At 42.4% G+C, this 13,503-nt stretch overlaps 1 protein-coding gene across 1 annotated transcript in view; it reads left to right on the top strand.

Annotated features, from left to right (window-relative positions):
• SKAP1 (src kinase associated phosphoprotein 1) overlaps nt 1–13,503 on the top strand; it is a 682,301-nt gene that overhangs the window by 170,571 nt on the left and 498,227 nt on the right. The window lies entirely within an intron of this gene.

The following is a 13,503-nucleotide window of genomic DNA, read 5'->3' as shown; positions in this document are numbered from 1 at the left end:
AGGTTTAACAAAACCTTGAAGGCGATGTTGAGGAAAGCAGTGGAGAAGGATGGCTGAGATTGGGACTGTCTGCTTCCCTATCTGATGTTCTCCATCAGGGAAGTTCCCCAAGCTTTCACAGGCTTCTTTCCATTTGAACCACTATATGGCAGACACCCTCGAGGACTCCTGGATGTGGCAAAAGAGTCCTGGGAAGCTGATACCACTCCCTATAGGAGCTTGGTGGAGCATATTGCCCAGATGCAATAAAGGATTGCCAACGTGATGCCCATTGTGAAGGAGCACCTCATCAAGGCACAGGAGGCACAATCCAGGGTGTATAATAGGTCAGCCACAGTGAGCGAGTTCAACCCAGGAAACTGAGTTTTTGTGTTAGTGCCCACAGTGGAGAGCAAGTTCCTGGCCAAGTGGCAGGGCCCCCATGAGGTGGTAGAGAAAGTGGGGGAAGTCAACTATAAAATCCACCAACTGGGGAAGAGGAAGCCCTACCAAATTTACCATGTTAACCCTCTTAAATCGTGGCATGACAGAGAACCCGTAGAAGCTCCTTGTCTGTTAGCCAAGTCTGAAGTCAACGTGGAAGATGTTAAGGTGGCAGACACCTTGTCCTGCTCACAGAAACAGCAATGTCGGGAGCTGTTGCAGCGAAATAAAGACCTGTTTTCGGAGTTGGCAGGACTCACTCAGGTCATAGAGCATGAAGTACTCACAGAGCCTCATGTTCGTGTCAACCTAAAACCATATCGCATCCCAGAGGCCCGCAGAGAGGTGATCTCGAAAGAGGTGAAGCGGATGCTTACCCTGGGAGTCATTGAGGAGTCCCAAGAGTGGCTGGTCCAGTCCTATAGTCTTAGTGCCGAAACCAGAAGTCGAATGGCGGTTTTGCAACGACTATAGGAAGCTGAACGAGGTCTCGAAGTTCAACGCCTACCCAATGCCTAGAGTAGATGAGCTTATCGAAAGGATAGGACCTGCTCGGTACATCACCACCCTGGACCTCCCCAAAGGATATTGGCAAATTCCCCTGTCCAAAGAGGCCAAGGAGAAGACGGCCTTCTCGAAGCCAGACGGTTATCAATACTTTAGGATGCCATTTGGGTTGCGGGGAGCTCCGGCCACCTTCCAGAGAGCCATGGACCGGATTTTAGCAACCCACAAAAAGTATGCAGCGGCCTACCTAGATGACATCGTCATATTCAACCAGGACTTGGAAAGTCATCTTGGCAAAGTTCAAGCCATACTTGACGCCTTAAGGAAGGCGGGCTTTACCATCAACTCCAAAAAAATGTGCTATGAGGATGGAGGAAGCCAAGTATCTGGGCTACATGGTTGGTAGAGGGGAAATAAAACCACAAATAAATAAGGTCAAGGCGATCCTGAACTGGCCACAGCCCCTCGCGAAGAAGCAGGTCAGGGCATTTCTAGGCATCATGGGCTACCATCGAAGATTTGTCCCTAACTTTGCCCTGATAGCAGCCCCGCTGACGGATCTTCTGAAAGGGATGAAGTCGGCTATGGCTAAGTGGTCCCCGGAAGCTGAAGCGGCCTTCCAGCAATTAAAACTGGCCTTCTGTAAACAGCCAGTCTTGGTGGTGCCCAACTTCTCCAAAGAGTTTGTGGTCCAGACGGACGCATCTAATGTCGGACTGGGAGCAGTCTTGTCCCAGGATATTAACGGAGAGGAACACCTGATAATGTACCTCAGTCGGAAACTGTCCACGTGTGAAAAGAACTACTCCATAGTGGCAAAAGAATGTTTAGCCATCAAGTGGGCGTTGGATACTCTGAGGTATTACCTGTTAGGTAGAAGGTTCAGGTTAGTGTCGGACCATTCCCCACTGAGGTGGATGCAAGAAAAGAAGTGGAACAATGCCCGAGTAACTAGGTGGTTCCTAGCCCTACAAGATTTTAGTTTCCAGATAGAGCATAGGTCTGGGAAACAACATGGGAGTGCTGATGCCCTATCAAGGGTCTATACCCCTCCCCCTCTGCCCCGCGGCTTTGGGCAGAGGGGGAGGGCTATGTAAGGTTGCAGCCGGACAGGTCGTGGACGAGAGGTATGTTTCCCCAAGGTGGCAAGCTTTGGTGATGTAAAACTTGGAAAGCCAGGCTCCAGCACACATAGTGCTGAGAGGTGGTTAATAGGCCCGGATTATAGGGCCGGGTTTTATGAGCAGCTGTAAGAGCTGGGGGGGGGGATCAGCTGCTCACTTACCTCCAGTCCAGGTCTTGGAAGGCCTGATTTAAGACAGCTGCACCAGTCTGTTTGCTGTGTGTGGTGCAAAGTGAGCAAGCCTTGCATGTGCTGCTCAGACTTTGCTGTAGGCAGAGAAAAGCCCTTCATTTAAACTGCTGAGGCCATGCTGTATGGACTGGTTATTTTGAGTTTTTGTTCAGTTATACCTTTTTGTGCCAGGAAGAGGCTGTTATGTTTTTGTTTTTTTTATTGGTTTATGGACACTAAATATACCACCAGTTTGTTTTTGAACCTGTGGACTGCATTCCTATGTGAACCTGTGTCTACCCAGCGCTAACAAGGTGTAGTTTCCAAAATTAGGTCACGTGTGGGGGTTTCTGCTGTTTTGGCATGTCAGGGGCTCTTCAAAGCCAGCCAAAATTCCAGCCAAAATTGAGCTCCTTCCCTTCCGAGCCCCACCGTGTGCCCAAACAGTAGTTTTCCACGACATATGAGGTATTGGCGTACTCAGGAGGAATCACACAATATATTTTGAGGTCCATTTTCTCTTGTTACCCTTGTGAAAAGGAAAAATTTGAGGCTTAAGCAACATATTTGCAGGAAAAAAATATTTTTTTATTTACACAGCTCAACATTCTACAATTATGTGAAGCACCTGTAGGTTCAAGGTTCACCACACCTCTAGATAAGTTCTTTGAGGGGTGTAGTATCCAAAATGGGGTCACTTGTGGGGTGTTTCCACTGTTTAGGCTCATCAGGGGTTCTACAAATGCGACATGGTGTCCGCTATTTATTCAAGCCAATTTTGTGCTCCAAGAGTCAAATGGTGCTCCTTCCCTTCTAAGCCCTGCTGTGTGCCCAAACAGTAGTTTACCTTCACATATGGTGTATCAGTGTACTAAAGCAACATTTTTGTGGGAAAAATGTTTTTTTTGTTTTTTTTCACGGCTCAGCATTATATAAAATTCTGTGAAGTGTGGGTGCAAGGTGCTCACCACACCTCTAGACAAATTCCTTGAGGAGCGTAGTTTCCACAATGGGGTCACTTGTGGGGGATCTTCACTGTTTAGGCTCATCAGGGGCTCTGCAAATGCGATATGTCGTCTGCATACAAGTGTACTGATGAGAGCATATAAAGGAGAAGCGCACACAGAACTAAATACACAAACAAAAATCTTTATTAAATAACTAGAATACAGAATTAAAAAGGTAGGGTAGGTGAGTAGTACACTCCCTCAGAAGAAGGCACGCCCACCGAAACGCGCGTAGGGAAAGTGGTACCATCACAGTGTCTAGTCCTATTTAAAATTGTCTTGATAGGGGCTGAACCATGTTTTCTTTTGGGTGTTTATACTTTGGTCCTAATATCTTTTCTCTTGCACACAGTACTCTAGTATACTATTATGGCCAGTACTAGTTTCCAATAGACTTTTTTATCACGGTTCAATGCCTATAGATTAAACAGCATCTAGCTATGCCCTTATAGTTGTCTGTACTGTCCCAATCTGTGGTTCCCCCTTTTATTGTCTCCCTGCTACTACTCACCTAGCTTACATTTTCTTTTTAATCAAGTACATTTTTATGCCTTTTATAACAGTTGCACATTGTGAGGCAGTGACCGGGATCGTATACGAGGGACGTTATATCTCCCCCAGAATGTGCACAGAGACCTATTAAAACCATTGGAGTGCATTGCAGTCACAGACACACCTGCGGCTGCATTGCAGGAATGAAGGTGAGCATGGACCTAGTCAGGCTATCTGGCTAAGGCAGATTAGTAAAAACCTGGCAGGGCCTTCATTTCTGGGAGGAGGTCACAGTAGGCAGTGGGGCGGCCTCCTCCCTCCAACCCGGGTTTTCCAGTGGCTCTTGCCACAAGTCCTTTAAAACCCCTGCACTAAGGATTAGTGTTGTTCTATGTTGGAACCTGCTAGGAGCACAGCAGGAAACCTCAGCAGGATTGAGGGTGGCTGAACCCCTGCCTGGGATCCCTCTGCACCTGTCAAGCTCGGAGCGGCTGGCACGGCCGTTGCCCTCGGCAACCATTGTGTATGGACTTTCTGTTAACCCGGCTGCGAACCGGAGGACTTTCTGTTAACCCGTGAGTTGCTGAATCAAGAGAATGCCAAGAGTGTGCAAAGCAGTCATCAAAGCAAAAGGTGGCTACTTTGAAGAACCTAGAATATAAGACATGTTTTCAGTTGTTTCACACTTTTTTGTGAAGTATATAATTCCACATGTGTTAATTCTTATTTTTGATGCCTTCAGTGTGAATGTACAATTTTCATAGTAAAAGTCTTTAAATGAGAAGGTGTGTCCAAACTTTTGGTCTGTACTGTATACAAATAACATTCTCAACCCCCCCCCCCCCGCCCCAACATATGTTATTCAGAATACCATATCGTAGGTATATGTCCACACAAAACAGAATAAATCAGGCCGATCAAGACTAGCCAAGTCGAAAGGCACAGAGCTGTTTGGCATTTGTTAACACAATGTGTAGTGATTCCATAACACTGGTACACATGTAACAAGACCCTATCAAGGCTGATAACTGGTTGTCTCCAAGCAAGGGACCCCATAGTTTATCAAAATATTTACTTCTATCCCTTTTGAGGTGTACCCCTTTTTCCAAGCCTACATTTTTTTAATTCTGTATTCTAATTATTTAAGATTTTTGTTTTGTGTATTCAGTTCTGTGTATGCTTCTCCTTTATTTGCTCTCATTTGTATAATGGCGCTGAAGTTCTCTCTATTATAGTCCTGAATGTAGGTACAGTATGTATAACGCTATATTGCTTACTGTGCTTTTAAGTATTTGGTATTATTCCAGGAGCTAATTTTTGCTAAAACTAAATACAAGTGCATTGAGTGAGGTCGCTCCCACTAGACTGCTCCTGCCCGGGGGGATGCATATCACATAGATCACTGAAGTTCCCAGTTCAGAAACCGGCCAGTGCGTGCACTGGGGGGATTCAAAAGTCTGCAGTCACACAGAGTAACTGCAGACTTTTCATTTTAGACCGGACAACCCGTTTAAGACAAAACTTAAGTCAGAAAGACCCACAACCAAGCAACAACTGAAATCCGCTTCATTAAAGGCCTGGCATCACAAAGGAGGAAACCCAGTGTTTGGTAATGTCCATGGCTTCCAGACTCCAGACAGTCATTGCCTGCAAAGGATTCTCTACAAAGTATAAAAAATGAATATTTTATATATGAAGTTAATTTGTCCAATTACTTTTGAGCCCCTGAAATGGGGAGGCTTTGTAGAAAAAATGGTTGCAATTCCTAAATGTTTCACATGATCATTTTGTTCAACCTCTTTAATGGAACCTGTCACTTGAAAAATGCTATTAACCCTCAGATAATGGGTTAATAGTGTTTTGAACCTAGCTGGTGCTCGCATTTAGAGTCTCGCTGCCGGGAGGAAATGAACTTTATTCATCCTGGCAACATTCAGGTTGCCGTCACGGGGATGGTGCGGGTTTAGTCACTACTCTGTGTATAGACAGTGGCAGCTGTAATTGTGCCCCAGTGCAATTTACAGCCGCCGACAGACTAGTCGAACAGGCGGGTCCCCAGCGACTTTTCATTGCTTGCTTTTCTTGAGTGACCGGTCTCTCCATGCATGCATGTATAGGGAGAAGCCTGTTAGCCGTTGGTAGTAGGCAGGGAGAAGCCACTGAGGATCTGCCTGTCTGACTTGTCTGCGATGCTGTTTGGTTCCGACGACTTAAATATGTTTTACATGGCGTTTCAAACATACATGGCTGAAATCAAGCAGTCAGTTTCTGAAACATGCTGCCAGGTTCCTGTTAATGAAAACATAGTTAGTATTGTTGTGCCAGTAAAAGTCCAAACTATCAATAGATAAAATTATTTAAACCACATATTAAATGCAATAAAGGGAATCAGTCAGTAGGATAAACCCTCCTAAGTCATCTATATGGGCACGATGGTTATAGGAAGCTGAATAAAGTGATACATTGATAGCTGCAATCCAATGACTTATTCCCGAAAAACCCATGTTTCTGTGCTGAGCTCTTACATCGTGTTTCCGTGTAAATCTCTGAAATGCGTGATTCAGACGGAAACCCTGGTGAAGATTCCCTAGGCAGATGGAGCGCAGGATAAATGTGAGCTGAGCCTTACTGCGATCTTTGGGAGGCAGAATGAACAAATAAACAGCAGGTGAAGAATTAGTTTTATTTATTTTTTACGCCGCTCCTTGTGCGGTATAAGTGATTAGACGACTTTATTTTTTGGATTGGTGTGATTACAGCGATGCCAGATTTATATTGGGTTTATATATTTGACTGCTGTCACACACTAAAACGCATTTTTTTTTTTTTTTTTTTTTTACACAAAAACAAGTTTTTGCATCACCATATTTTGAGAGCTATAATTTTTCCAGATTTCGGCCAGAGTCATGTGAAGGCTTGTTTTTTGCAGGAAAAGTTGATTTTATTGGTACCATTTTAGGTCACATTACATTTTTTGATAGTTTTCTATTCAGATTTTTGGGAGGCGGAATGAACAAAAACCAGCAATTCAGGATTTTTTGTTTTTTAAGTTGTTCCGCGTGTGGTAAAATTGATAAAGCAGCTTTATTCTTCGGGTCAATTCGATTACAGGGATACCACATTTATATACTGTATATTTTTTATGTTTTGCCGCTTTTACACAATAAAAACTATTTTATAGAAAAAATAATTCTTTTTGCATAGCTTTGTTCTGGGAGTTGTATTTTTTTTAATTTTTCCACTGACTGAGCTGTATGGCAGATTTTTTTTGCAGGACAAGATAACATTTTCAGCGTTTTGTATGTATATATATATATATATATATATATACACATACAAATATACAATGCTATATACAATATATATGTATGTATATACAATACAGACCAAAAGTTTGGACACACCTTCTAATTTAAAGATTTTTCTGTATTTTCTTGACTATGAAAATTGTACATTCACACTGAAAGCATCAAAACTATGAATTAGCACATGTGAAATTATATACTTAACAAAAAAGTGTAAAACAACTGAAAATATGTCTTATATTCTAAGTTCTTCAAAGTAGCCACCTTTTGCTTTGATGACTGCTTTGCACACTCTTGGCATTCTCTTGATGAGCTTCAAGAGGTAGTCACCGGAAATAGTCTTCCAACAATCTTGAAGGAGTTCCCAGAGATGCTTAGCACTTGTTGGCCCAAACCATCTCGATTGGGTTCAGGTCTGGTGACTGTGGAGGCCAGGTCATCTGTCGTAGCACCCCATCACTCTCCCTCTTGGTCAAATAGCCCTTACACAGCCTGGAGGTGTGTTTGGGGTCATTGTCCTGTTGAAAAATAAATGATGGTCCAACTAAACGCAAACCAGATGGAATAGCATACCGCTGCAAGATGCTGTGGTAGCCATGCTGGTTCAGTATGCCTTAAATTTTGAATAAATCCCCAACAGTGTCACCAGCAAAGCACCCCCACACCATCACACCTCCTCCTCCATGCTTCACGGTGGGAACCAGGCATGTAGAGTCCATCCGTTCACCTTTTCTGCGTCGCACAAAGACACGGTGGTTGAAACCAAAGATCTCAAATTTGGACTCATCAGACCAAAGCACAGATTTCCACTGGTCTAATGTCCATTCCTTGTGTTCTTTAGCCCAAACAAGTCTCTTCTGCTTGTTGCCTGTCATTAGTAGTGGTTTCCTAGCAGCTATTTTACCATGAAGGCCTGCTGCACAAAGTCTCCTCTTAAGAGTTGTTGAAGAGATGTGTCTGCTGCTAGAACTCTGTGTGGCATTGACCTGGTCTCTAATCTGAGCTGCTGTTAACCTGCGATTTCTGAGGCTGGTGACTCAGATAAACTTATCCTCAAACGCTGAGGTGACTCTTGGTCTTCCTTTCCTGGGGTGGTCCTCATGTGAGACAGTTTCTTTGTAGCGCTTGATGGTTTTTGCAACTGCACTTGGGGATACTTTCAAAGTTTGCCCAATTTTTCGCACTGACTGACCTTCATTTCTTAAAGTAATGATGGCCACTTGTTTTTCTTTACTTAGCTGCTTTTTCTTGCCATGATACAAATTCTAACAGTCTATTCAGTAGGACTATCAGCTGTGTATCCACCAGACTTCTGCACAACACAACTGATGGTCCCAACCCCATTTATAAGGCAAGAAATCCCACTTATTAAACCTGACAGGGCACACCTGTGAAGTGAAAACCATTTCCGGTGACTACCTCTTGAAGCTCATCAAGAGAATGTCAAGAGTGTGCAAAGCAGTCATCAAAGCAAAAGGTTGCTACTTTGAAGAACCTAGAATATAAGACATATTTTCAGTTGTTTCACACTTTTTTGTTCAGTATATAATTCCACATGTGTTAATTCATAGTTTTGATGCCTTCAGTGTGAATGTACAATTTTCATAGTCATGAAAATACAGAAAAATCTTTAAATGAGATGGTGTGTCCAAACTTTTGGTCTGTTTGTGTGTGTATGTATGTATGTGTGTATGTGTATATATATATATGTGTGTGTGTATATATGTATATGTTATTTTGTGACTTTTTTATAGTGTTAAAGCATTTATTTATTTTTTTTTACTCAGTCCCTGTATGGGACTTCAATTTTTATTTTTCTGATCAATGGCCTCATGCATTGCAATACACGTGTATTGCATTGCATGAGACCTGTCCGTTTTACACTAGCAGATCTCCTGTTAGACTCAGCTTCTGGCTGAGTTTAACAGGCCACCATACATGGCAGACCCGGAGGTCATCATGTGACCTCTGACTGCCATGACAATGCTCGGATCCCCCATGAAGTGATGAGATCTCATCACGGGGGCGTCGGAGCGATGAGTGAACTACCCCTCTCCCTTCTAAATGCCGCAATCGCTATTGATCGCGGCATCTAGAAGATAGCAATCAGGTACTGATGATGTCCTCTGTCAGAGCAGTCACTGCACCGGAATCGCAGCGCTTGCAGGACCCTGGGGGTCCTGAGTGCTGTGAGACCGCCTACTGTAGAAAAACGTTGGCGCTGCACAGAGCCCAGCAAGCATCGACGTTTATCTACAGTGGGCGGTCGGGAAGCTTTTAAAGGCACACGTCAGCTGTCATGTGCGGGAAAACATGCAGGCTCAGCACCGGAGCCCTCATTACCGTTGGGGACACGACATATGACATAAATATACGTCATATGTCGTCTGTACATAGCAGTCTGTACATTTACTTGTACAGATACTGTCTGGTGTCTGGTTCATGCAGCATTATGTGAATACCCTATTTTTTATATTGACGGCTGGAACATACATGACAAGCACTTTTTACCATTTACCTTTTGTGTCTCCCCTATCTCCTGATAGATTGCAAGCTTGTGAGCAGGGCCCTCATTCTTTTTGTTGTCTGTTGTCTTTATCGTCTGTGCAGGTGCCCTGTGTAGTGCGGTGGTGGTCACACAGTGCGATTTAACAGGCAGTGACCCAAGAATGTTCAACTTAAAGGTTTTATTGTCCAAAAAAACTCACACAGTAAATGCAGCTTTATCCTCCGCATCGCAGCCGGGACCTCCAATAGTCTGTATAACACAACCCTGCTGCCGTGGGCGACTGCACCGCCGTGTCACTTAGGGTGCATCAGGTACGTTGCTTTCACAGGCCTGTATTCAGCCTTCACACAGGCTTGCAGTGCAGAGCTTCCTACTCTGCTGCTAGCAATCCCAACACTGACAAACCCAAACCTTTGCTGCAGGTTTTTAAATGAAAACTGTGGCCATGAGCCACTTGTAAGACCCGGGCTGGAGGGAGTGATCCGCCCCACTACCATCCTGTAGATCACTCCAAAAATAAAAGCCCATGTCGGGTTTTCTTAAATCCGACTTGGTCTAATAGCTTGACCAAGTCCAAACTTACTTACGTTTTGCACTGCAACCACATATTTGGTCCAAATATGAAACCTTGAAAAATATTAACCCTTCTGTATCAAAATAAATCTTTGGAGAGAACTGAAATCTACTGGTAAGGCCTAATTCAGACGTTTGTATTGTACATTCGTGTTCTCTTCCTGTTTTTATGGATACAATACGTATCCATTATAGTCTATGGGGCTATTCATATGTCCGTTTTCCAAGGCAATACAGGTGAAAAGTGCGAATATCTATGGGTCCATGAAAAACATGTGCAGCCCATGGATGGCAATCATGTGCCATCATTCTGCTGCCCTTGTTTACCATTGCAAATTATAGGAGAAGCTTTGTAATTTATTTATCTATACACGACAAACACTGAAGACACAGGGATCCAAAACCTCTGATGATATACTTACCATTTTTTTTGTGTACCTGAAAAACACTGACGTCTGAATGAGGCCTAAAAGTAATCCTGCAATATTCAAGAGCTTAGAATTGCAGCTGAAGAAAGAACCATCAAAGCATCAAATGGGTGTAAGAAGCTCACAGAAGGTTACGAAAACACTGTGATTTTATCCAAACTGCAGCAAGCAGCCCAGTAAGTGATACATCGCTGGTCTCTGCCACTACATAATGCAAAAACCTAGTGGCAAATTCACATTAAGTTTCTAAAAATACAAATACCATCTAGCAAAACAGAAAGAAAAAAGTGAAAAACAAACAAAAAACAGTACATTTACCTATGCATGTGACAGATAAGAAAGGAAAAATTTTATTTATTGTAGTATTTAATTAACAATCGCTTTCTGAAATGTAGATTACCAAATATCACAGACGTATTTGAAGGTAAGCTTCTAGCTGCAAAGTTAAAAAATTGAAAAAAAACTAAGCAAAAATATTCTTCCAAACCTGGCATATTCTTACATTTTTACCTATGTAAGTCTATCAGAGGCAAAGGAAAGGATTGAAGTGGGTGGGGTATTTTTTTTATTTATTTTTTTTACTCTACGGTGTAAATAATATATTTTATCTTAGTGGTCTTATGATTGCGACTATAACAAACATTTTTTTACAGTGTGCAAATCTTATATAGCAGAATTCTTTTTAACTTGCATCTTATTTATTAGTCCATATAGGGTGGTAAAATCTGCAATTTCTTAATTGCATTTATAATTATAATAATTATATATAATTATTAGTTCATGTCTCTGGAGATCTACCTATAGCACCCAGAGGACTTTGTTGAACCCTGACAGCAGTGGTCTGACACTAGGAGCCCTCACCTGTACCTTTAGATGTTCCTGTTGCTATGTACATGAATATGAAGAAGGGTTAAACAGCCGACACAGAAGCTCCCATGGATGAACCTAAGGGTGCATTCACATCAACATATTTTATGGTTTGTGCTACCTTTGCAATGTTGTGGTGCCTGACCTTGGGTCTCCTGACCTGAACAGTTTCATAGCCATGTATATGAGGCTGTTAGATCAGATCAAGAGACCCACTATTGGGCCTTGGCAATTTTTTTTTAGGACCAGTGTTTTCACTAATTTTGAAAATTTGTATGATAGCAGCTGTTTTACAACCTGATAAACATAACAATCCTTTGCATTTTGTGCACATCAAAGTTTTTCTTGTCATTTACATTTCTTTCTGCTACGGATTCTGCTCACAGAGCTCCCCCTACTGGCCATTAAACTGGAAAATGGTTGGAAGGAAGGAGGACACTACTGACAGAAGGTGTTAGGGAATGAGGGGTGGCATTGCACACAAACCTACAGGTCTATTTTTGTTTTGTAAGGCTTTTTTTTTTTACTATGTATGTTTGCATGCATGACAGAAATACACATCTGCTTTAAGGTGTTGTCCCATCTAACAATACAAAACTACAGATGCTGTGAATTCCTAAAATTTCCTAATAGTTTTGCAGCTTGGCCACTTCAACGATGACCTGATAGAGCTGCAATTCAGTGTGACTTTTGTCCCGTTCACAACTGCCTCTAGACATCCACAGCAATGAGTGTGTAATGGGCGTAAGCGGTCGTCACTTTTTTCCCCTACATAATTGTAAGAGGCTGGATCATGATCATAATCTTAATTCTTAATGTCCACTCTCAAGGACACAGCAGCGTCTTTGATAATGATGCATAGCTGCCCATGTTAAAGTGCAGAATAATCCCTGTAAGCCCACAAACACATCATATAGCCAAAGTTAGTTTCCGCAATGAAGTTGGCATAACTCAGTACACTGAATAGAAGTCAAGTGAGCTTAAAAAACTGGATTGTTATTACAGAAACCTATTTTACATTTGTGACTTTCATATAGCTAATCATTATTTGTATCTGCAATATGGGGGAAGCAGAGATGAAAACACTGAAACAACAAAAAATCAAATCAGCTGACATCACTGGCGGCAGTACTGAGCTGGATTCTGTTGTGCTTCCCCATGTTCATACATGATCTATAATATAATCCGTGTGTAATAATAAGGCAGCACTTGACGATTTCAGATCTTGTATAACAAACATAATCTAAAAGTGCAGTTATGTCCCACATGTCCTATATTGTTTTCCAGATATGTTGATTCTGGCAGGGATGTATCGTCTATGCTAATGTGCAGGAAGACAACAACTTGTGCATCCTGTGCATGCCTTCCTATTACTGCAGCCCTTATTATCCAGGGTGAGGTGCCAGCTGCAGTTTGTAGTAGAGCTGCAGTGTTAGAAGCCAGCAAAGTTGAATAGATTGGTCCAGAGTGCTCAGCTAATTATATTGTTTTTACTGTAAGATATAGATCTCTTTGGACGTCAGGAGCAAGGCAGCTAATTAATGAAGGAATTATTTGTGATGTCTAGTAACTGTGTGACTAGGACTGGCTGACCATGTCCCCAGCGGACGTCACTGCCTCCCTTATATTGGTTCTCTTATAGTCTCTCGCCATCTAATTACAGAAGCACCAGTTGCCAGACCTGTCACCCAAGGTTTGTGCTCCAGTGAGAACTTGATCACTTGAGCAGGTTCTCAGCTGTCATCTTCACTTGGATGTATGAGGCATGCCAGGGATAATGTCTCTTGCATTGCATCCGTTATGATATTCCTGCAGTAAATGGATATTCATGATCACATTACTATAGAAAATTATCTCACTGGTTAATAAACTGTGATAGGTGTCTTTGGTGCAGATTGATGATGTGATAACCATGTTAAGAAATTACTTGTATACGTGTCCACCACATTACAGTCAGTGGAGCAGCTCGTATGCCTTCTCGGCTTGGAATAGATGGATCACCGCTGGAATGTGTGCAAAGTAATATTTTCCCATTTTTATGACAGTAAATCCAGTTTCTCCACAATTCATCATGGGAATTTAAAGGAGAATGAGACAT

The sequence above is a fragment of the Phyllobates terribilis genome, unplaced genomic scaffold (assembly GCF_046119375.1).
Source record: "Phyllobates terribilis strain yellow unplaced genomic scaffold, ASM4611937v1 Scaffold_5__5_contigs__length_657084704, whole genome shotgun sequence".
In the NCBI taxonomy this organism is placed as follows: domain Eukaryota; kingdom Metazoa; phylum Chordata; class Amphibia; order Anura; family Dendrobatidae; genus Phyllobates; species Phyllobates terribilis.
Note: the sequence above shows the minus strand (reverse complement) of the source record. Positions and strands in the feature narration are given on the sequence as shown.